The 27,456-nt window shown below is 46.8% G+C and overlaps 1 protein-coding gene across 1 annotated transcript in view; it reads right to left on the reverse strand.

Moving 5' to 3' along the window:
• The window catches only part of PEAR1 (platelet endothelial aggregation receptor 1), a 122,845-nt gene extending 95,982 nt beyond the window's left edge, over positions 1-26,863 (reverse strand). The window contains exon 1 of the mRNA XM_075331127.1: positions 26,792-26,863. The gene's annotated coding sequence lies outside the window, so the exon portion shown is untranslated. The remainder of the gene's footprint in view (positions 1-26,791) is intronic.
• Between the last annotated feature and the right edge of the window lie 593 nt (positions 26,864-27,456).

The raw sequence follows: 27,456 nt of genomic DNA on the forward strand, positions 1-27,456 counted from the left end.
TATATACAGGAGATACCCAGGTTATACCAGCTGCACATATATAATTATATACAGGAGATACCCAGGTTATACCAACTGCACATATATAATTATATACAGGAGATACCAAGGTTATGCCAGCTGTACATATATAATTATACACAGGAGATGTCCAGGTTACACCAGCTGTACATATATAATTATATACAGGAGATGCCCAGGTTATACCGGCTGTACATATATAATTATATACAGGAGATGCCCAGGTTATACCAGCTGTACATATATAATTATACACAGGAGATGCCCAGGTTACACCAGCTGTACATATATAATTATATACAGGAGATGCCCAGGTTATACCAGCTGTACATATATAATTATATACAGGAGATGCCCAGGTTATACCAGCTGTACATATATAATTATATACAGGAGATGCCCAGGTTATACCAGCTGTACATATATAATTATATACAGGAGATGCCCAGGTTGTACCAGCTGTACATATATAATTATATACAGGAGATGCCCAGGTTATACCAGCTGTACATATATAATTATATACAGGAGATGCCCAGGTTGTACCAGCTGTACATATATAATTATATACAGGAGATGCCCAGGTTATACCGGCTGTACATATATAATTATATATAGGACATACCTAGGTTATACCAGCTGTACATATATAATTATATATAGGACATACCCAGGTTGTACCAGCTGTAGATGTATATTGCTCACATTGTAGCCATGGTTGGCATTCTCTGTGAGATGTCAGCTTTGTTTCCTTGGGTGGTCTTGGGTGAGACGCTGCACAGCTCCAGGGTGAATACCCTCATGTGGAATGGAAACTTTGTATGTTTTTCTCCTTTGTATGGTGGAGATGTCCCGGGAGCCGGGGGCTGGTGGAGGTGGATTGTGGGGACTCATTCCTGGGGACCTCAGTGGGAGCAGATGGATTGCAGAGTAACCCGGGCCTATTACTCTCAGGTGGACGTAGATCACACTCAGGTCAATGTGAAGTCTGATGGAGGGGATTCAGTAAGGGCAGGGGCTGTGCATGTCTATGGAGCCTGGGGGACTGTGTGACAAAATAGTTGCTCCATGGCTTCTACAAATGGCTGCCATATACTTGCCAATCCCAGAAGACTCTGTAGAGTGATACGCAAAGTACCCAATAGTGTACAATTTTACTTGCCACCCCATGACACTTCCTCCAGCCCAATTTGCTATCTCTAAAACTTTATTTGGCTCCATCTGATGATGATATGCGCAATAAATCCCCTGGGCTGGTGTTTATATCCTCTCTACAGTAGGAGGCGTGGTGACTGCTTCCAATGCTGGTTTCAGGGGCTATGTGGACTGTCATGTGATTGCAGCTACACTCGAGTAATATGGTTGGACTTGATACCCAACATGGACGGGTAGCATGGGTGCTGTCACAATCTGACTGCAGGGTAGTGAGTGACAGGAGTCACCTATGCTATACCTCACGCTAGTGGACCCTAGGCTATCCCTAACCTCATGGTTACCCCTAATGGTGGAGAGTCCCATGTCATACTATTCTCCTGACTAGATCTAATTTGTTACCTCCCCCGTTAGGGAAGGAAGGGGCAGGAGTGTGATGAAAACACAAATTAAGATAGACAGGGGAAAACCAAAACCCCCACACACTGCAAACTTACAGGAACAAAGAGTAAGAGACTAAGGAGAAAAGGAAGAGCAGGAAGGCTGCACCAAAAATACAATAAGGGTTAACACCAAAACGGCTTACAGCAATGAAGTACTATAATCACCAGTAAGTCTGGATCACAACAGCTCCCTAGGTCAGTATAGGTAAGCTCTAGCTGGCATTAATTATCCTAGCCACCGTATATAGGAGTACAGCTATATGACTGGCTCCCCCACAGCATGTGATCAAAGGAGACTAACAAGCAGCCCAGCAGAGATTAACTCCTGCTAGCCTGCCTAAGTATGTGGATCGACACTTGTGTCTTCCTGTGCTGATCACAGGATCTCAGAGAAGTTAGCAGGCAGAGTGTCAGGATCTGTAGTTTCCATAGATCCTGATGCCACCATGATGGTTGGCGATGCCTGCAAAAATCTCCTTGTAGCAGGTTCAGTGAGATACAGCGAAGTTGGATAAGCTGGACAGCACAAGGAATGGCAGAGCTGGATATTCTAGAACCATGGGGAAGGATATTCAAGATGGCATTTGGAGTATTGTGAACTGTGGAGCTGGATATGCTGGATGACAACTTGGAACAGTGGAGCTGGATATGCTGGATGACAACTTGGAACAGTGGAGCTGGATATGCTGGATGACAACTTGGAATAGTGGAGCTTGATATGCTGGACAGCATTCGGAATACCATGCACATAACAATTGACTGTGCTGAATGACACATGGAACATCGGAGCTGGATATGCTGGATGGCAACCTGGAACATCGGAGCTGGATATGCTGGATGGCAACCTGGAACACTGGAGCTGGATATGCTGGATGGCAACCTGGAACACTGGAGCTGGATATGTTGGATGGCAACCTGGAACATCAGAGCTGGATATGCTGGATGGCAACCTGGAACATCAGAGCTTGATATGCTGGATGGTAACCTGGAACATCAGAGCTGGATATGCTGGATGGGAACCTGGAACATCAGAGCTGGATATGCTGGATGGCAACCTGGAACAGTGGAGCTGGATATGCTGCATGGCAACCTGGAACAGTGGAGCTGGATATGCTGGATGGCAACCTGGAACAGTGGAGCTGGATATGCTGGATGGCAACCTGGAACATCGGAGCTGGATATGCTGGATGGTAACCTGGAACACTGGAGCTGGATATGCTGGATGGCAACCTGGAACAGTGGAGCTGGATATGCTGGATGGCAACCTGGAACAGTGGAGCTGGATATGCTGGATGGCAACCTGGAACATTGGAGCTGGATATGCTGGATGACAACCTGGAACATTGGAGCTGGATATGCTGGATGGCAACCTGGAACAGTGGAGCTGGATATGCTGGATGGCAACCTGGAACATTGGAGCTGGATATGCTGGATGGCAACCTGGAACAGTGGAGCTGGATATGCTGGATGGCAACCTGGAACATTGGAGCTGGATATGCTGGATGGCAACCTGGAACATTGGAGCTGGATATGCTGGATGGCAACCTGGAACATTGGAGCTGGATATGCTGGATGGCACCCTGGAACAGTGGAGCTGGATATGCTGGATGGCAACCTGGAACATTGGAGCTGGATATGCTGGATGGCAACCTGGAACAGTGGAGCTGGAGATGCTGCATGGCAACCTGGAACAGTGGAGCTGGATATGCTGGATGGCAACCTGGAACAGTGGAGCTGGATATGCTGGATGGCAACCTGGAACATCGGAGCTGGATATGCTGGATGGTAACCTGGAACACTGGAGCTGGATATGCTGGATGGCAACCTGGAACAGTGGAGCTGGATATGCTGGATGGCAACCTGGAACATTGGAGCTGGATATGCTGGATGGCAACCTGGAACATTGGAGCTGGATATGCTGGATGGCAACCTGGAACAGTGGAGCTGGATATGCTGGATGGCAACCTGGAACAGTGGAGCTGGATATGCTGGATGGCAACCTGGAACATTGGAGCTGGATATGCTGGATGGCAACCTGGAACAGTGGAGCTGGATATGCTGGATGGCAACCTGGAACATTGGAGCTGGATATGCTGGATGGCAACCTGGAACATTGGAGCTGGATATGCTGGATGGCAACCTGGAACAGTGGAGCTGGATATGCTGGATGGCAACCTGGAACATTGGAGCTGGATATGCTGGATGGCAACCTGGAACAGTGGAGCTGGATATGCTGCATGGCAACCTGGAACAGTGGAGCTGGATATGCTGGATGGCAACCTGGAACATCGGAGCTGGATATGCTGGATGGTAACCTGGAACACTGGAGCTGGATATGCTGGATGGCAACCTGGAACAGTGGAGCTGGATATGCTGGATGGCAACCTGGAACAGTGGAGCTGGATATGCTGGATGGCAACCTGGAACATTGGAGCTGGATATGCTGGATGGCAACCTGGAACAGTGGAGCTGGATATGCTGGATGGCAACCTGGAACATCGGAGCTGGATATGCTGGATGGTAACCTGGAACACTGGAGCTGGATATGCTGGATGGCAACCTGGAACAGTGGAGCTGGATATGCTGGATGGCAACCTGGAACATTGGAGCTGGATATGCTGGATGGCAACCTGGAACATTGGAGCTGGATATGCTGGAGCAACACAGAGCTTAGAATTCTGGACAGCTCCATGATTGTGTAACACCAAAGCTGAGTTTGCAGACACTTGGAATAGTAGATCCGACTATGGAAACAGGCACTTTAGGATCAGCCAAGTATGTAGACAGTCCCCTTGAAATGGCAGAGCCAAGTATGTGAGCAGGCACCTTATGAACAGCAAGATTTGTCGAGCACATTGTGCAAAAGTCTTAACAGCATGGTAATGGGGTTGAAGACCAACTACCTGAATACTCTTGTGCCATGCTGCTGCCTGAGCCGACCTAAACCGTCATGTAAGTGGAAGTACAGAGTAACAGACAGAGCGGCCTGCCAGACAAGAAGGATGTGGAGCCCGACGCTTGGCAGGGTCATCCCTACTCTGGGTGGTCACCGCTGTTTGGGCCGCATGTGGGGATGTTGTAGCTCCTTGCACATTATTCTCCTTTTCTTACCATATCGAGGTTCCTCGCTCCTAATATGCAAATTATAAGTCGTGCCAGCGTCAGGACTCAGTTCCTGCTGTCAGAGGATATCAGGCAGGACAGGCGGGCGACGAAGACGTCAGGGCACAAACATGACCCCAACTTTATACTGTCACATTTAATGGCTCTTGTCCCTGATTACATGCATCTACATGTCTTTCTCAGAGATCACTTTCATCATGTCAGCGGGGTTATGGGAAGAATGTAAGGCTGTCCCTCAAATATCAAGCACTTATGGGAACGGGACCATGATTCACAAACTAAATTTAATTTTATGAGAACATAGAATGCTAAGAACTAAGAAGATGCCAGCCAAGATAAGAAGAAACCATACGAGAAACGCCACCAGATGCAACCGCAATCATGCAGAGCCACATGCAGCAGTATTATAGTAGCTATATTCTTGTACATAGGGGGCAGTATTATAGTAGTAATATTCTTGTACATAGGGGCAGTATTATAGTAGTTATATTCTTGTACCTAGGGGGCAGTATTATAGTAGTTATATTCTTGTACATAGGAGCAGTATTATAGTAGTTATATTCCTGTACATAGGGGCAGTATTATAGTAGTTATATTCTTGTACATAGGGGCAGTATGCTAGTAGTTATAGTCTTGTACATAGGAGCAGTATTATAGTAGTTATATTCTTGTACATAGGGGCAGTATTATAGTAGTTATATTCCTGTACATAGGGGCAGTATTATAGTAGTTATAGTCTTGTACATAGGAGCAGTATTATAGTAGTTATATTCTTGTACATAGGAGCAGTATTATAGTAGTTATATTCTTGTACATAGGGGGCAGTATTATAGTAGTTATATTCCTGTACATAGGGGCAGTATTATAGTAGTTATAGTCTTGTACATAGGAGCAGTATTATAGTAGTTATATTCTTGTACATAGGAGCAGTATTATAGTAGTTATATTCTTGTACATAGGGAGCAGTATTATAGTAGTTATATTCCTGTACATAGGAGCAGTATTATAGTAGTTATATTCTTGTACATAGGGGGCAGTATTATAGTAGTTATATTCCTGTACATAGGGGCAGTATTATAGTAGTTATATTCCTGTACATAGGGGCAGTATTATAGTAGTTATATTCTTGTACATAGGAGCAGTATTATAGTAGTTATATTCCTGTACATAGGGAGCAGTATTATAGTAGTTATATTCTTGTACATAGGAGCAGTATTATAGTAGTTATATTCCTGTACATAGGGAGCAGTATTATAGTAGTTATATTCTTATACATAGGAGCAGTATTATCTATATATATAATTGCCTTATTCTGTCTGTCTGTCTGTCTGTCTATCTGTCTGTCTGTCTGTCTGTCTGTCATGCTCCGAAATTGTGTCCTTACGGTGACACAAAGCTGATTGGCCGCTGGGCTCGCCATGGCCCCGCCCCCCCCCACGGATTGGCCTCTCGCCCCGGCTCTCTGCAGGCCCCGCCCCCCTCACGCAATGCACGCTGGCTCTGGCCCAACTGACACGGAGCTCCGATTCCCAGGTGAGTACACACACACATCAGATCACACTCACTCTCACACACACCTCACACATCACAACATGCTGGGATATCGCTTGCTTCTACACCGGCTCCGTCAGGATCCCGGCAGCGCCAGACATAACCTTGCGATGCTGGGATCTTGACGGAGGCCGTGAAAGCTGGTAACCATTATAAACATCGGGTAACTAAGGTCCCTTAGTTACCCGATGTGTATCATAGTTACCAGTGTACACCGGCTCACACTCACTCTCACACACACCTCACACACACATCACATCGCATCCACACATCAAGGTCCTGCAGCTGCGGAACATACACACACATAACAGCACACACATACACACAAATCAGATCACACTCACACACACCTCACACATCACATCGCATCCACATACTCACAACATCCTGGGATATCGCTTGCTTCTCGGCGGCGATACTGTGCTGTTGTGAGCTTCCAGGACCTGCCGGGGGATCACATGGCCAGAAGCATGTGATATCCCCGGATGTTGTGAGTATCAGCGCGTATGTGCAATATCGTCAGTGTGTGTGTCTTTGTGTGTGAGTGGATGCGATCGGGTGTGTGTGAGTGTATGCGATCGGGTGTGTGTGAGTGTATGCGATCGGGTGGGTGTGAGTGTATGCGATCGGGTGGGTGTGAGTGTATGCGATCGGGTGGGTGTGAGTGTATGCGATCGGGTGGGGGGGTGTGGGTGTGTGTGAGTGTATGCGATCGGGTGTGTGTGAGTGTATGCGATCGGGTGGGTGTGAGTGTATGCGATCGGGTGGGGGGGTGTGGGTGTGTGTGAGTGTATGCGATCGGGTGGGTGTGAGTGTATGCGATCGGGTGGGTGTGAGTGTATGCGATCGGGTGGGGGGGTGTGGGTGTGTGTGAGTGTATGCGATCGGGTGTGTGTGAGTGTATGCGATCGGGTGGGTGTGAGTGTATGCGATCGGGTGGGGGTGTGTGGGTGTATGCGATCGGGTGGGTGTGAGTGTATGCGATCGGGTGGGGGTGTGTGGGTGTGTGTGAGTGTATGCGATCGGGTGTGTGTGAGTGTATGCGATCGGGTGTGTGTGAGTGTATGCGATCGGGTGTGTGTGAGTGTATGCGATCGGGTGTGTGTGAGTGTATGCGATCGGGTGTGTGTGAGTGTATGCGATCGGGTGGGTGTGAGTGTATGCGATCGGGTGGGTGTGTGTGGGTGTGTGTGAGTGTATGCGATCGGATCTGTGAGTGTCGGCAGAGGAGCACGGCGTGCTGGAGGAGGCTGAGAGGAGAGAGGCTGAACCTGGGGAAGGCTGGGATGGGGAGGCTGATGCTGGAGACGGAGAGGCTGATGCTGGCGCAGCATGGCGGATGGAGCACCTTTGGGAGTGCGCAGCATGGCGGATGGAGCACGTTTGGGAGTGCGCAGCATGGCGGATGGACCACGTTTGGGAGTGCGCAGCATGGCAGATGGAGCACGTTTGGGAGTGCGCAGCATGGCGGATGGAGCACGTTTGGGAGTGCGCAGCATGGCGGATGGAGCACGTTTGGGAGTGCGCAGCATGGCGGATGGAGCACGTTTGGAAATGCGCAGCATGGCGGATGGAGCACGTTTGGGAGTGCGCAGCATGGGGGATGCAGCACGATGGGGAGTGCGGAGTATGGCGGATGGAGCACGTTTGGGAGTGCGCAGCATGGAGGATGCAGCACGATGGGGAGTGCGGAGTATGGCGGATGGAGCACGTTTGGGAGTGCGCAGCATGGGGGATGGAGCACGATGGGGAGTGCGCAGCATGGCGGATGGAGCACATTTGGGAGTGCGCAGCATGGCGGATGGAGCACGTTTGGGAGTGCGCAGCATGGCGAATGGAGCACGTTTGGGAGTGCGCAGGATGGGAGATGGAGCACGATGGGGGGTGCGCAGCATAGGGGATGGAGCACGTTTGGGAGTGCGCAGCATGGCGGATGGAGCACGTTTGGGAGTGCGCAGCATGGCGGATGGAGCACGTTTGGGAGTGCGCAGCATGGCGGATGGAGCACGTTTGGGAGTGCGCAGCATGGGGGATGGAGCACGATGGGGAGTGCGCTGCATGGCGGATGGAGCACGTTTGGGAGTACGCAGCATGGCGGATGGAGCACGTTTGGGAGTGCGCAGGATGGGAGATGGAGCACGATGGGGGGTGCGCAGCATACGGGATGGAGCACGATGGGGAGTGCGCTGCATGGGGGATGGAGCACGATGGGAAGTGCACACCTCCCCCCAACACACACACATACGCGCGCGCGCGCACTGCACAACACACCACACCACACACACACACTGGGAACCACAAACAACTGCCCTACACAGACACCCACACACACAGACAACGCTGCACACACAAATATACGCACATACCGCACAACACGCACATTGCACAAAACATACCTCCCCCAAAACACACCACACACACACAAACTGCGCAACACACACACAACGCTACAGACACACAGCGCTCCACAAACAACGCAACACACAAACAACACCGCTCTCACCCCCCATCACACCCAGACAACACCCAGAACATGTACAGCGCCCTACACAAACACTTGGTAACTACACACAACAATATATATATATATATATAACAAAAATCATACATGAACTACACAATACGTAAATTCTAGAATACCCGATGCGTAGAATCGGGCCACCTTCTAGTAGTAGTTATATTCTTGTACATGGGGTAGTATTATAGTAGTTATATTCTTGTACATAGGGGCAGTATTATAGTAGTTATATTCTTGTACATAGGAGCAGTATTATAGTAGTTATATTCTTGTACATAGGGGGCAGTATTATAGTAGATATATTCTTGTACATAGGGGCAGTATTATAGTAGTAATATTCTTGTACATAGGGGCAGTATTATAGTAGTTATATTCTTGTATATAGGAGCAGTATTATAGTAGTTATATTCTTGTACATAGGGGGCAGTATTATAGTAGTGATATTCTTGTACATAGGGGCAGTATTATAATAGTTATATTCTTGTACATAGGGGCAGTATTATAGTAGTTATATTCTTGTACATAGGAGCAGTATTATAGTAGTTATATTCTTGTACATAGGGGCAGTATTATAGTAGTTATATTCCTGTACATAGGACCAGTATTATAGTAGTTATATTCTTGTATATAGGAGCAGTATTATAGTAGTTATATTCTTGTACATAGGAGGCAGTATTATAGTAGTTATATTCTTGTACATAGGGGGCAGTATTATAGTAGTTATATTCTTGTACATAGGGGCAGTATTATAGTAGTTATATTCTTGTATATAGGAGCAGTATTATAGTAGTTATATTCTTGTACATAGGGGGCAGTATTATAGTAGATATATTCTTGTACATAGGGGCAGTATTATAGTAGTAATATTCTTGTACATAGGGGCAGTATTATAGTAGTTATATTCTTGTATATAGGAGCAGTATTATAGTAGTTATATTCTTGTACATAGGGGGCAGTATTATAGTAGTGATATTCTTGTACATAGGGGCAGTATTATAATAGTTATATTCTTGTACATAGGGGCAGTATTATAGTAGTTATATTCTTGTACATAGGAGCAGTATTATAGTAGTTATATTCTTGTACATAGGAGCAGTATTATAGTAGTTATATTCTTGTATATAGGAGCAGTATTATAGTAGTTATATTCTCGTACATAGGGGCAGTATTATAGTAGTTATATTCTTGTACATAGGGGGCAGTATTATAGTAGTTATATTCTTGTACATAGGGGCAGTATTATATTAGTTATATTCTTGTATATAGGAACAGTATTATAGTAGTTATATTCTTGTACATAGGGGGCAGTATTATAGTAGTTATATTCTTGTACATAGGGGCAGTATTATAATAGTTATATTCCTGTACATAGGAGCAGTATTATAGTAGATATATTCTTGTACATAGGGGCAGTATTATAGTAGTAATATTCTTGTACATAGGGGCAGTATTATAGTAGTTATATTCTTGTATATAGGAGCAGTATTATAGTAGTTATATTCTTGTACATAGGGGGCAGTATTATAGTAGTTATATTCTTGTACATAGGGGCAGTATTATAATAGTTATATTCTTGTACATAGGGGCAGTATTATAGTAGTTATATTCTTGTACATAGGAGCAGTATTATAGTAGTTATATTCTTGTACATAGGAGCAGTATTATAGTAGTTATATTCTTGTATATAGGAGCAGTATTATAGTAGTTATATTCTTGTACATAGGGGCAGTATTATAGTAGTTATATTCTTGTACATAGGGGGCAGTATTATAGTAGTTATATTCTTGTACATAGGGGCAGTATTATATTAGTTATATTCTTGTATATAGGAGCAGTATTATAGTAGTTATATTCTTGTACATAGGGGGCAGTATTATAGTAGTTATATTCTTGTACATAGGGGCAGTATTATAATAGTTATATTCTTGTACATAGGGGCAGTATTATAGTAGTTATATTCTTGTATATAGGAGCAGTATTATAGTAGTTATATTCTTGTACATAAGAGCAGTATTATAGTAGTTATATTCCTGTACATAGGAGCAGTATTATAGTAGTTATATTCCTGTATATAGGACCAGTATTATAGTAGTTATATTCTTGTATATAGGAGCAGTATTATAGTAGTTATATTCTTGTACATAGGGGGCAGTATTATAGTAGTTATATTCTTGTACATAGGGGCAGTATTATAATAGTTATATTCCTGTACATAGGAGCAGTATTATAGTAGATATATTCTTGTACATAGGGGCAGTATTATAGTAGTAATATTCTTGTACATAGGGGCAGTATTATAGTAGTTATATTCTTGTATATAGGAGCAGTATTATAGTAGTTATATTCTTGTACATAGGGGGCAGTATTATAGTAGTTATATTCTTGTACATAGGGGCAGTATTATAATAGTTATATTCTTGTACATAGCGGCAGTATTATAGTAGTTATATTCTTGTATATAGGAGCAGTATTATAGTAGTTATATTCTTGTATATAGGAGCAGTATTATAGTAGTTATTATCTTGTACATAGGGGGCAGTATTATAGTAGTTATATTCTTGTACATAAGGGCAGTATTATAATAGTTATATTCCTGTACATAGGAGCAGTATTATAGTAGTTATATTCTTGTACATAGGGGCAGTATTATAGTAGTAATATTCTTGTACATAGGGGCAGTATTATAGTAGTTATATTCTTGTATATAGGAGCAGTATTATAGTAGTTATATTCTTGTACATAGGGGGCAGTATTATAGTAGTTATATTCTTGTATATAGGGGCAGTATTATAGTAGTTATATTCTTTTACATAGGGGGCAGTATTATAGTAGTTATATTATTGTATATAGGGGCAGTATTATAGTAGTTATATTCTTGTACATAGGAGCAGTATTATAGTAGTTATATTCTTGTACATTAGTGGCAGTATTATAGTAGTTATATTCTTGTACATAGGGGCAGTATTATAGTAGTAATATTCTTGTACATAGGAGGCAGTATTATAGTAGTTATATTCTTGTACATAGGGGGCAGTATTATAGTAGTAATATTCTTGTACATAGGGGGCAGTATTATAGTAGTAATATTCTTGTACATAGGAGGCAGTATTATAGTAGTTATATTCTTGTACATAGGGGGCAGTATTATAGTAGTTATATTTTTGTATATAGGGGCAGTATTATAGTAGTTATATTCTTGTACATAGGGGCAGTATTATAGTAGTGATATTCTTGTACATTGGGACAGTATCATAGTGGTTATATTCTTGTACATAGGAGCAGTATTATAGTAGTTATATTCTTGTACATAGGGGCAGTATTATAGTAGTTATATTCTTGTACATAGGGGCAGTATTATAGTAGTTATATTCTTGTACATAATGGGCAGTATTATAGTAGTTATATTCTTGTACATAGGGGGCAGTATTATAGTAGTTATATTCTTGTACATAGGGGCAGTATTATAGTAGTTATATTCTTGTACATAGAGGTAGTATTATAGCAGTTATATTCTTGTACATAGGGGCAGTATTATAGTAGTTATATTCTTGTACATAGGGGCAGTATTATAGTAGTTATATTCTTGTACATAGGGGCAGTATTGTAGTAGCTATATTCTTGTATATAGGGGCAGTATTATAGTAGTTATATTCTTGTACATAGGGGCAGTATTATAGTAGTTATATTCTTGTACATGGGGCAGTATAATAGTACTTATATTCTTGTACATAGGGGCAGTATTATAGTAGTTATATTCTTGTACATGGGGCAGTATAATAGTACTTATATTCTTGTATATAGGGGCAGTGTGTGATGTCACTTCCTATGATGACAATTTCTTAAAGGAGGTGATTCCTCATATATATGTGTTTCATTTCTAGACGCCGTGCTTGTACAGGAAGGTAAATACATGGATTTTAAAGCAGAGCTCCGCACAAAGGGTTCAGCACGTCCTTCTACCCAAATTACACAGGATACATATTGGGCTTAGCTTCTAGGAAATACGGATAAAATATGTTACATACTGTTGTTTGTCAATTATCAGCCATAAGATCCCTCCTTTACATCCAGTTATCCTACAGTATTGTGCCTAACAGTGCAAAACATTGGCAACTAATGCTGCCATAGAACAGGCTACACAAGACACCCACTAATGGCCACTGACGATAAAAAACACAAGCACAGAGCCCAAAATGTAAGAAGATAACGCTATACTGCGTCACTACCATCAATATCGACTGCATAATAACTTACTACCATATGCAATGACAATACCACCCAATGTCTAAGCAAATACAGTGCTTAAATACTGCCACCATACAGTGCATAAATAATACCACTATACACTCCTCAAATAGAAAGACCGTGCATTAATTAAATAATACTGCCATACAGTGCCTAAATACCACCATATAGTGCTTAAATAGAAACAAGATGCATTAATACCGCTATATTTTACATAAATAATACCGCCGTGCAGTGCTCAAATAGAAACACCATGCATTAAAACATACTGCCATACAGTGCATAAATGATACCACTATACACTGCTCAAATAGAAACTACATGCATTAAATAAATAATACCTCCATACAGTGCTCAAATAAAAACACCATGCGTTAAATAAATAATACCGCCACATAGTGCTGGAATAGAAACACTAGGCATTAATAACGCCATACAGTGCAAAAATAATACCACAATACAGTGTTCAAATAGAAACACCATACATTATTTAAATAACATTGCCATATACTGCCCAAGTATAATCACCATGCATTAAATAATACAGTGCCTAAATTCCACCATATAGTGCTTAAATAGAAACAAGATGCATTAATACCACCATATTTTACATAAATAATACCGCCATGCAGTGCTCAAATAGTGACACCGTGTATTAATCAAATGCCACCATACTCTGCTTAAATAGAAACACCATGCATTATTTAATACCACCATATAGTTCATAAATGATACCACTATATACTGCTCAAATAGAAACACCATGCATTAAATAAATAATACCAACACACAGTGCTCAAATAGAAACACCATGCATTAAATAAATAATACTGCCACACAGTGCTGGAATAAAAACACTAGGCATTAATAATGCCATACAGTGCAAAAATAATACCACTATACAGTGCTCAAATAGAAACACCATGCATTATTTAAGTAATACTTCCATATACTGCTCATATATAATCACCATGCATGAAATAATAATATTGCCATACAGTGTCAAATAAACACCATGCAATAATAAAATAATATCGTCATACAGTGTATGAATAGAACCACCATGCATTATTTAAATAATACTGTTTTTTACTGATCAAATAGAAAGACCATGATTTAAATAATACTGCCATACAGTGCTCAAATGGACGCACCATGCATTATTTAATACCGCCATACGGTGCTCAAATAGGAGCACCATGCATTAAATAATAACGCCATACAGTGCACAAATACCCCCATACAGTGCTTAAATAGAAACACCATGCATTAGTGAAACAATACCACCATATTGTGCTCAAATAAAATTACCTTAAAGACCTGATATCAGACTTTTAGACAGTGCTCATATTACACCACCAAACAGTGGTATTTAATGGAAAAGAGGCTGTCACGTGAGAGACTGCTCAAAGAGCGTCCAACCTGTCCCTCCTCCGCCAGCGCTCTCCTCTCACTGTCACCGTATGAGGACGACGTGTATACGGTATATACTGACACCACGGGGCGTCTGCTGCTCCCGGATTGTCATCTTCAATCCTTACTACATTGTAAATCTGACCCTAAATACTGTCCACGTGACCAAAATGACAGACGCTGCATCCATGCACCCACACTGACTATGCAAGTCAGACTGCTCTATAAACACCACCAGAGTGCCCCATAAACACCACCAGAGTGCCCCATAAACACCACCAGGGTGCCCCATAAACATTACCAGGGTGCCCCATAAACACCAGCAGGGTGCCCCATAAACACCAGCAGGGTGCCCCATAAACACTACCAGAGTGCCCCATAAACATTACCAGAGTGCCCCATAAACACCACCAGAGTGCCCCATAAACACCACCAGGGCGCCCCATAAACACCACCAGTGTGCCCCATAAACACCACCAGGGCGCCCCATAAACACCACCAGAGTGCCCCATAAACACCACCAGGGTGCCCCATAAACACCACCAGGGTGCCCCATAAACACCACCAGAGTGCCCCATAAACACCACCAGGGTGCCCCATAAACACCACCAGGGTGCCCCATAAACACCACCAGGGTGCCCCATAAACACCACCAGGGTGCCCCATAAACACTACCAGGGTGCCCCATAAACACCACCAGGGTGCCCCATAAACACCACCACAATGCCCCATAAACACCACCAGAGTGCCCCATAAACACCACCAGGGTGCCCCATAAACACCACCAGGGTGCCCCATAAACACCACCAGAGTGCCCCATAAACACTACCAGAGTGCCCCATAAACACCACCAGAGTGCCCCATAAACACCACCAGAGTGCCCCATAAACACTACCAGAGTGCCCCATAAACACCACCAGAGTGCCCCATAAACACCACCAGAGTGCCCCATAAACACCACCAGAGTGCCCCATAAACACCACCAGAGTGCCCCATAAACACTACCAGAGTGCCCCATAAACACCACCAGAGTGCCCCATAAACACTACCAGAGTGCCCCATAAACACCACCAGTGTGCCCCATAAACACTGCCAGAGTGCCCCATAAACACTACCAGAGTGCCCCATAAACACCACCAGAGTGCCCCATAAACACCACCAGGGTGCCCCATAAACGCCACCAGAGTGCCCCGTAAACACCACCAGGGTGCCCCATAAACACCACCAAAGTGCCCCATAAACACTACCAGAGTGCCCCATAAACACTACCAGAGTGCCCCATAAACACCAGGGTGCCCCATAAACACTACCAGAGTGCCCCATAAACACCAGGGTGCCCCATAAACACCAGGGTGCTCTATAAAAACTATCAGAGTGCCCCATTAAGACTACTAAATTGGCCCATAAACACCACCAGTGTGCCCCATAAACACCACCAGGGCGCCCCATAAACACCACCAGAGTGCCCGATAAACACCACCAGGGTGCCCCATAAACACCACCAGGGTGCCCCGTAAACACCACCAGAGTGCCCCATAAACACCACCAGGGTGCCCCATAAACACCACCAGGGTGCCCCATAAACACTACCAGGGTGCCCCATAAACACCACCAGGGTGCCCCATAAACACCACCACAATGCCCCATAAACACCACCAGAGTGCCCCATAAACACCACCAGGGTGCCCCATAAACACCACCAGGGTGCCCCATAAACACTACCAGAGTGCCCCATAAACACTACCAGAGTGCCCCATAAACACCACCAGAGTGCCCCATAAACACCACCAGAGTGCCCCATAAACACCACCAGAGTGCCCCATAAACACCACCAGAGTGCCCCATAAACACCACCAGAGTTCCCCATAAACACCACCAGAGTGCCCCATAAACACTACCAGAGTGCCCCATAAACACCACCAGAGTGCCCCATAAACACTACCAGAGTGGCCCATAAACACCAGGGTGCCCCATAAACATTACCAGAGTGACCCATAAACACCAGGCTGCTCTATAAACACTACTACAGTGCCCCATAAACACCACCAGAGTGCCCCATAAACACCACCAGAGTGCCCCATAAACACCACCAGAGTGCCCCATAAACACCACCAGGGTGCCCCATAAACACCACCAGAGTGCCCCATAAACACCACCAGAGTGCCCCATAAACACCACCAGGGTGCCCCATAAACGCCACCAGAGTGCCCCGTAAACACCACCAGGGTGCCCCATAAACACCACCAAAGTGCCCCATAAACACTACCAGAGTGCCCCATAAACACTAACAGAGTGCCCCATAAACACCAGGGTGCCCCATAAACACTACCAGAGTGCCCCATAAACACCAGGGTGCCCCATAAACACCAGGGTGCTCTATAAAAACTATCAGAGTGCCCCATTAAGACTACTAAATTGGCCCATAAACACTACCAGAGTGCCCCATAAACACCACCAGGGTGCCCCATAAACACCACCAGAGTGCCCCATAAACACCACCAGAGTGCCCCATAAACACCACCAGGGTGCCCCATAAACACCACCAGGGTGCCCCATAAACAACACCAGAGTGCCCCATAAACACTACCAGAGTGCCCCATAAACACCACCAGAGTGCCCCATAAACACCACCAGAGTGCCCCATAAACACCACCAGAGTGCCCCATAAACACTACCAGAGTGCCCCATAAACACCACCAGAGTGCCCCATAAACACCACCAGAGTTCCCCATAAACACCACCAGAGTGCCCCATAAACACTACCAGAGTGCCCCATAAACACCACCAGAGTGCCCCATAAACACCAGGGTGCCCCATAAACATTACCAGAGTGACCCATAAACACCAGGCTGCTCTATAAACACTACTACAGTGCCCCATAAACACCACCAGAGTGCCCCATAAACACCACCAGAGTGCCCCATAAACACCACCAGAGTGCCCCATAAACACCACCAGGGTGCCCCATAAACACCACCAGAGTGCCCCATAAACACCACCAGAGTGCCCCATAAACACCACCAGGGTGCCCCATAAACGCCACCAGAGTGCCCCGTAAACACCACCAGGGTGCCCCATAAACACCACCAAAGTGCCCCATAAACACTACCAGAGTGCCCCATAAACACTAACAGAGTGCCCCATAAACACCAGGGTGCCCCATAAACACTACCAGAGTGCCCCATAAACACCAGGGTGCCCCATAAACACCAGGGTGCTCTATAAAAACTATCAGAGTGCCCCATTAAGACTACTAAATTGGCCCATAAACACTACCAGAGTGCCCCATAAACACCACCAGGGTGCCCCATAAACACCACCAGAGTGCCCCATAAACACCACCAGAGTGCCCCATAAACACCACCAGGGTGCCCCATAAACACCACCAGGGTGCCCCATAAACAACACCAGAGTGCCCCATAAACACTACCAGAGTGCCCCATAAACACCACCAGAGTGCCCCATAAACACCACCAGAGTGCCCCATAAACACCACCAGAGTGCCCCATAAACACTACCAGAGTGCCCCATAAACACCACCAGAGTGCCCCATAAACACCACCAGAGTTCCCCATAAACACCACCAGAGTGCCCCATAAACACTACCAGAGTGCCCCATAAACACCACCAGAGTGCCCCATAAACACCAGGGTGCCCCATAAACATTACCAGAGTGACCCATAAACACCAGGGTGCTCTATAAACACTACTACAGTGCCCCATAAACACCACCAGAGTGCCCCATAAACACCACCAAAGTGCCCCATAAACACCACCAGAGTGCCCCATAAACACCACCAGAGTGCCCCATAAACACCACCAGGGTGCCCCATAAACACCACCAGGGTGCCCCATAAACACCACCAGAGTGCCCCATAAACACCACCAGGGTGCCCCATAAACACCACCAGGGTGCCCCATAAACACCACCAGGGTGCCCCATAAACACCACCAGGGTGCCCCATAAACACTACCAGGGTGCCCCATAAACACCACCAGGGTGCCCCATAAACACCACCACAATGCCCCATAAACACCACCAGAGTGCCCCATAAACACCACCAGGGTGCCCCATAAACACCACCAGGGTGCCCCATAAACACCACCAGAGTGCCCCATAAACACTACCAGAGTGCCCCATAAACACCACCAGAGTGCCCCATAAACACCACCAGAGTGCCCCATAAACACTACCAGAGTGCCCCATAAACACCACCAGAGTGCCCCATAAACACCACCAGAGTGCCCCATAAACACCACCAGAGTGCCCCATAAACACCACCAGAGTGCCCCATAAACACTACCAGAGTGCCCCATAAACACCACCAGAGTGCCCCATAAACACTACCAGAGTGCCCCATAAACACCACCAGTGTGCCCCATAAACACTGCCAGAGTGCCCCATAAACACTACCAGAGTGCCCCATAAACACCACCAGAGTGCCCCATAAACACCACCAGGGTGCCCCATAAACGCCACCAGAGTGCCCCGTAAACACCACCAGGGTGCCCCATAAACACCACCAAAGTGCCCCATAAACACTACCAGAGTGCCCCATAAACACTACCAGAGTGCCCCATAAACACCAGGGTGCCCCATAAACACTACCAGAGTGCCCCATAAACACCAGGGTGCCCCATAAACACCAGGGTGCTCTATAAAAACTATCAGAGTGCCCCATTAAGACTACTAAATTGGCCCATAAACACCACCAGTGTGCCCCATAAACACCACCAGGGCGCCCCATAAACACCACCAGAGTGCCCGATAAACACCACCAGGGTGCCCCATAAACACCACCAGGGTGCCCCGTAAACACCACCAGAGTGCCCCATAAACACCACCAGGGTGCCCCATAAACACCACCAGGGTGCCCCATAAACACTACCAGGGTGCCCCATAAACACCACCAGGGTGCCCCATAAACACCACCACAATGCCCCATAAACACCACCAGAGTGCCCCATAAACACCACCAGGGTGCCCCATAAACACCACCAGGGTGCCCCATAAACACCACCAGGGTGCCCCATAAACACTACCAGAGTGCCCCATAAACACTACCAGAGTGCCCCATAAACACCACCAGAGTGCCCCATAAACACCACCAGAGTGCCCCATAAACACCACCAGAGTGCCCCATAAACACCACCAGAGTGCCCCATAAACACCACCAGAGTTCCCCATAAACACCACCAGAGTGCCCCATAAACACTACCAGAGTGCCCCATAAACACCACCAGAGTGCCCCATAAACACTACCAGAGTGGCCCATAAACACCAGGGTGCCCCATAAACATTACCAGAGTGACCCATAAACACCAGGCTGCTCTATAAACACTACTACAGTGCCCCATAAACACCACCAGAGTGCCCCATAAACACCACCAGAGTGCCCCATAAACACCACCAGAGTGCCCCATAAACACCACCAGGGTGCCCCATAAACACCACCAGAGTGCCCCATAAACACCACCAGAGTGCCCCATAAACACCACCAGGGTGCCCCATAAACGCCACCAGAGTGCCCCGTAAACACCACCAGGGTGCCCCATAAACACCACCAAAGTGCCCCATAAACACTACCAGAGTGCCCCATAAACACTAACAGAGTGCCCCATAAACACCAGGGTGCCCCATAAACACTACCAGAGTGCCCCATAAACACCAGGGTGCCCCATAAACACCAGGGTGCTCTATAAAAACTATCAGAGTGCCCCATTAAGACTACTAAATTGGCCCATAAACACTACCAGAGTGCCCCATAAACACCACCAGGGTGCCCCATAAACACCACCAGAGTGCCCCATAAACACCACCAGAGTGCCCCATAAACACCACCAGGGTGCCCCATAAACACCACCAGGGTGCCCCATAAACAACACCAGAGTGCCCCATAAACACTACCAGAGTGCCCCATAAACACCACCAGAGTGCCCCATAAACACCACCAGAGTGCCCCATAAACACCACCAGAGTGCCCCATAAACACTACCAGAGTGCCCCATAAACACCACCAGAGTGCCCCATAAACACCACCAGAGTTCCCCATAAACACCACCAGAGTGCCCCATAAACACTACCAGAGTGCCCCATAAACACCACCAGAGTGCCCCATAAACACCAGGGTGCCCCATAAACATTACCAGAGTGACCCATAAACACCAGGCTGCTCTATAAACACTACTACAGTGCCCCATAAACACCACCAGAGTGCCCCATAAACACCACCAGAGTGCCCCATAAACACCACCAGAGTGCCCCATAAACACCACCAGGGTGCCCCATAAACACCACCAGAGTGCCCCATAAACACCACCAGAGTGCCCCATAAACACCACCAGGGTGCCCCATAAACGCCACCAGAGTGCCCCGTAAACACCACCAGGGTGCCCCATAAACACCACCAAAGTGCCCCATAAACACTACCAGAGTGCCCCATAAACACTAACAGAGTGCCCCATAAACACCAGGGTGCCCCATAAACACTACCAGAGTGCCCCATAAACACCAGGGTGCCCCATAAACACCAGGGTGCTCTATAAAAACTATCAGAGTGCCCCATTAAGACTACTAAATTGGCCCATAAACACTACCAGAGTGCCCCATAAACACCACCAGGGTGCCCCATAAACACCACCAGAGTGCCCCATAAACACCACCAGAGTGCCCCATAAACACCACCAGGGTGCCCCATAAACACCACCAGGGTGCCCCATAAACAACACCAGAGTGCCCCATAAACACTACCAGAGTGCCCCATAAACACCACCAGAGTGCCCCATAAACACCACCAGAGTGCCCCATAAACACCACCAGAGTGCCCCATAAACACTACCAGAGTGCCCCATAAACACCACCAGAGTTCCCCATAAACACCACCAGAGTGCCCCATAAACACTACCAGAGTGCCCCATAAACACCACCAGAGTGCCCCATAAACACCAGGGTGCCCCATAAACATTACCAGAGTGACCCATAAACACCAGGGTGCTCTATAAACACTACTACAGTGCCCCATAAACACCACCAGAGTGCCCCATAAACACCACCAAAGTGCCCCATAAACACCACCAGAGTGCCCCATAAACACCACCAGAGTACCCCATAAACACCACCAGAGTGCCCCATAAACACCACCAGGGTGCCCCATAAACACCACCAGAGTGCCCCATAAACACCACCAGAGTGCCCCATAAACACCACCAGAGTGCCCCATAAACACTACCAGAGTGCCCCATAAACACCACCAGAGTGCCCCATAAACACCACCAGAGTGCCCCATAAAAACACTACCAGAGTGCCCCATAAACACCACCAGAGTGCCCCATAAACACTACCAGAGTGGCCCATAAACACCAGGGTGCCCCATAAACATTACCAGAGTGACCCATAAACACCAGGGTGCTCTATAAACACTATCAGAGTTCCCCATTAAGACTACTAAATTGGCCCATAAACACCACCAGAGTGCCCCATAAACACCACCAGAGTGCCCCATAAACACCACCAGAGTGCCCCATAAACACTACCGAGGTGCCCCATAAACAGTACCAGAGTGCCCCATAAACACCACCAGAGTGCCCCATAAACACCACCAGAGTGCCCCGTAAACACCACCAGAATGCCCCATAAACACCACCAGGGTGCCCCATAAACACCACCAGGGTGCCCCATAAACACTACCAGGGTGCCCCATAAACACCACCAGGGTGCCCCATAAACACCACCACAATGCCCCATAAACACCACCAGAGTGCCCCATAAACACCACCAGGGTGCCCCATAAACACCACCAGGGTGCCCCATAAACACCACCAGGGTGCCCCATAAACACCACCAGAGTGCCCCATAAACACCACCAGAGTGCCCCATAAACACCACCAGAGTGCCCCATAAACACCACCAGAGTGCCCCATAAACACTACCAGAGTGCCCCATAAACACCACCAGAGTGCCCCATAAACACCACCAGAGTGCCCCATAAACACCACCAGAGTTCCCCATAAACACCACCAGAGTGCCCCATAAACACTACCAGAGTGCCCCATAAACACCACCAGAGTGCCCCATAAACACTACCAGAGTGGCCCATAAACACCAGGGTGCCCCATAAACATTACCAGAGTGACCCATAAACACCAGGGTGCTCTATAAACACTACTACAGTGCCCCATAAACACCACCAGAGTGCCCCATAAACACCACCAAAGTGCCCCATAAACACCACCAGAGTGCCCCATAAACACCACCAGAGTACCCCATAAACACCACCAGAGTGCCCCATAAACACCACCAGGGTGCCCCATAAACACCACCAGAGTGCCCCATAAACACCACCAAAGTGCCCCATAAACACTACCAGAGTGCCCCATAAACACTACCAGAGTGCCCCATAAACACCAGGGTGCCCCATAAACACTACCAGAGTGCCCCATAAACACCACCAGAGTGCCCCATAAACACCACCAGAGTGCCCCATAAAAACACTACCAGAGTGCCCCATAAACACCACCAGAGTGCCCCATAAACACTACCAGAGTGGCCCATAAACACCAGGGTGCCCCATAAACATTACCAGAGTGACCCATAAACACCAGGGTGCTCTATAAACACTATCAGAGTGCCCCATTAAGACTACTAAATTGGCCCATAAACACCACCAGAGTGCCCCATAAACACCACCAGAGTGCCCCATAAACACCACCAGAGTGCCCCATAAACACTACCGAGGTGCCCCATAAACAGTACCAGAGTGCTCTATAAATACTACAAGGGTGCTCCATTAACACTACAAGGGTGCCCCAAAAACACTACCAGAGTGCCCCATAAACACTACCAGAGTGCCCCATAAACACTACCAGAGTGCCCCATAAACACTACCAGAGTGCCCCATAAACACTACCAGAGTGCCCCATAAAAACTACCAGAGTGCCCCATAAACACTACCAGAGTGCCCTTTAAATACTACAAGGGTTCTCCATTAACACTACAAGGGTGCGCTATAAATACTGACAAAGAGCCCCATAAACTCCACCAGGGTACTCTCTAAATACTGACAAAGTGACCCATAAACACTACTACAGCGTAACATAAATACCACTGGAGTTGCCCATAACATACTATCAGAGTGCCCTATAAACACTATTAATGAGCCCCATAAACACCACCAGAGTGCCCCATAAACACTACCAGAGTGCCCCATAAACACCACCAGAGTGGCCCATAAACACCAGGATGCCCCATAAACATTACCAGAGTGACCCATAAACACCAGGGTGCTCTATAAACACTATCAGAGTGCCCCATTAAGACTACTAAATTGGCCCATAAACACTACTACAGTGCCCCATAAACACCACCAGAGTGCCCCATAAACACCACCAGAGTGCCCCATAAACACCACCAGAGTGCCCCATAAACACCACCAGAGTGCCCCATAAACACCACCAGGGTGCCCCATAAACACTACCAGAGTGCCCCATAAACACTACCAGAGTGGCCCATAAACACCAGGGTGCCCCATAAACACCACCAGAGTGCCCCATAAACACTACCAGAGTGGCCCATAAACACCAGGGTGCCCCATAAACATTACCAGAGTGACCCATAAACACCAGGGTGCTCTATAAACACTATCAGAGTGCCCCATTAAGACTACTAAATTGGCCCATAAACACCACCAGAGTGCCCCATAAACACCACCAGAGTGCCCCATAAACACCACCAGAGTGCCCCATAAACACTACCGAGGTGCCCCATAAACAGTACCAGAGTGCTCTATAAATACTACAAGGGTGCTCCATTAACACTACAAGGGTGCCCCAAAAACACTACCAGAGTGCCCCATAAACACTACCAGAGTGCCCCATAAACACTACCAGAGTGCCCCATAAACACTACCAGAGTGCCCCATAAACACTACCAGAGTGCCCCATAAACACTACCACAGTGCCCCATAAAAACTACCAGAGTGCCCCATAAACACTACCAGAGTGCCCTTTAAATACTACAAGGGTTCTCCATTAACACTACAAGGGTGCGCTATAAATACTGACAAAGAGCCCCATAAACTCCACCAGGGTACTCTCTAAATACTGACAAAGTGACCCATAAACACTACTACAGCGTAACATAAATACCACTGGAGTGGCCCATAACATACTATCAGAGTGCCCTATAAACACTATTAATGAGCCCCATAAACACCACCAGAGTGCCCCATAAACACCACCAGAGTGCCCCATAAACACTACCAGAGTGCCCCATAAACACCACCAGAGTGGCCCATAAACACCAGGATGCCCCATAAACATTACCAGAGTGACCCATAAACACCAGGGTGCTCTATAAACACTATCAGAGTGCCCCATTAAGACTACTAAATTGGCCCATAAACACTACTACAGTGCCCCATAAACACCACCAGGGTGCCCCATAAACACCACCATAGTGCCCCATAAACACCACCAGAGTGCCCCATAAACACCACCAGAGTGCCCCATAAACACCACCAGAGTGCCCCATAAACACCACCAGGGTGCCCCATAAACACTACCAGAGTGCCCCATAAACACCACCAAAGTGCCCCATAAACACCACCAGGGTGCCCCATAAACACTACCGAGGTTCCCCATAAACAGTACCAGAGTGCTCTATAAATACTACAAGGGTGCTCCATTAACACTACCAGAGTGCCCTATAAATACTACAAGGGTGCCCCAAAAACACTACCAGAGTGCCCCATAAAAACTACCAGAGTGCCCCATAAACACTACCAGAGTGCCCTATAAATACTACAAGGGTTCTCCATTAACACTACAAGGGTGCGCTATAAAAACTGACAAAGAGCCCCATAAACTCCACCAGGGTGCCACATAAACACTACCAGGGTACTCTCTAAATACTGACAAAGTGACCCATAAACACTACTACAGCGTAACATAAATACCACTGGAGTGGCCCATAACATACTATCAGAGTGCCCTATAAACACTATTAATGTGCCCCATAAACACCACCTGGGGGCCCTATAAACACTACCATGGTGTCTGCTACTGTGCACCACTTAAGCACCACTACTGTGCCCCATGAACAGAATCACAAACAATTTCCTAATAAACAGTGTCCGTTCTCCATAAAACAATGCCATCTAGAGTGCCCCATAAATAGTGCTAGAGTGCCCCATAAATAGTGCTAGAGTGCCCCATAAATAGTGAAAGAGTGCACCATAAATAGTGCTAGAGTGCCCCATAAATAGTGCTAGAGTGCCCCATAAATAGTGATAGAGTGCCCCATAAATAGTGCTAGAGTGCCTCATAAATAGTGATAGAGTGCCCCATAAAAAGGGCTAGAGTGCCCCATAAAAAGGGCTAGAGTGCCCCATAAATAGTGATAGAGTGCCCCATAAAAAGGGCTAGAGTGCCCCATAAATAGGGCTAGAGTGCCCCATAAATAGTGATAGAGTGCCCCATAAATAGTGATAGAGTGCCCCATAAATAGTGCTAGAGTGCCTCATAAATAGTGATAGAGTGCCCCATAAAAAGGGCTAGAGTGCCCCATAAAAAGGGCTAGAGTGCCCCATAAATAGTGATAGAGTGCCCCATAAATAGTGCTAGAGTGCCCCATAAATAGTGATAGAGTGCCCCATAAATAGTGATAGAGTGCCCCATAAATAGTGCTAGAGTGCCCCATAAATAGTGATAGAGTGCCCCATAAATAGTGATAGAGTGCCCCATAAATAGTGCTACACCAGAAATAGTGCTAGAGTGCCCCAGAAATATTGCTAGAGTGCCACTAACTACTATTAGAGACCTCGATAAACTGTTGAGTGTCCAAAAAACCTTTCCATTCAGAGAGTATCCCATAAACACTGGCAGCAGAGCGCCCTTATAAACAGTGTCACCAGACTGCCGCATAGTGACAGCTAGAGCGCTCCAAAATCAGTGTTAGAGTGCTCCTAAACATCACCAGAAAGAGTGCCTTGTAACCATTGCCCTGGCGCCTCTATAAATACACCACAGCCGCCACCACATCACGGGCTCAGCAAAATCAGTGGCAGAAACATCCAGTGTCAGACAAGGTGCCCCCTAGACATGAGTGTGACAGCCAGAGGGTCCCCAATGATCAGTGCCGCCTCCCAACACAATCACAGGGGCTGACCAGTCTCCTCCTGAAATCCTCTGTGCTTCTGAGGACTGCTCTGCTAGCTCCCCCTGAGGATCATCTCTGATAGGGGTCCAGGATCCATAGACCCCCATTCTGATCCAGTCCCATAATCAGAAGCCTTCAGGTGTATGGCCGGCGGCCCCAGGCAGCGCTCACCTGTGTGCAGAGGGTCCCCGGTGCTGCGGTGCAGGCTGTAGTGCTGCGGTGCAGGCTGTGATGAGGCAGAGGCTGGGGCTCCGCACTTTCTGGGGCGAGGGGAGGAGGCGGCAGGAAAACTGCTGGAACTCACAATTTACAGGAAGTTTTCACAAGGAAACTACAGAGGATGCGAGATCCGCAAACACTGCCATGTGTAATGCTGGGACATAGCCTGGGGGGGGAGAATCACATCCACAGGGGCTACATCACTGCACCGAGGAGGGAGAACAACACACAGCATATCCCTACTGATGATCCTTACATCACTACCAATTATCCCTACTAACATCCCAACTAATGATCCCTACTCACATCCCAACTAATGATCCCTACTCACATCCCAACTAATGATCCCTACTCACATCCCAACTAATGATCACTACTAACATCCCAACTAATGATCCCTACTCACATCCCAACTAATGATCCCTACTCACATCCCAACTAATGATCCCTACTCACATCCCAACTAATGATCACTACTAACATCCCAACTAATGATCCCTACTCACATCCCAACTAATGATCCCTACTCACATCCCAACTAATGATCCCTACTCACATCCCAACTAATGATCCCTACTCACATCCCAACTAATGATCCCTACTCACATCCCAACTAA

The sequence above is a fragment of the Anomaloglossus baeobatrachus genome, chromosome 12 (assembly GCF_048569485.1).
Source record: "Anomaloglossus baeobatrachus isolate aAnoBae1 chromosome 12, aAnoBae1.hap1, whole genome shotgun sequence".
Classification (NCBI taxonomy): domain Eukaryota; kingdom Metazoa; phylum Chordata; class Amphibia; order Anura; family Aromobatidae; genus Anomaloglossus; species Anomaloglossus baeobatrachus.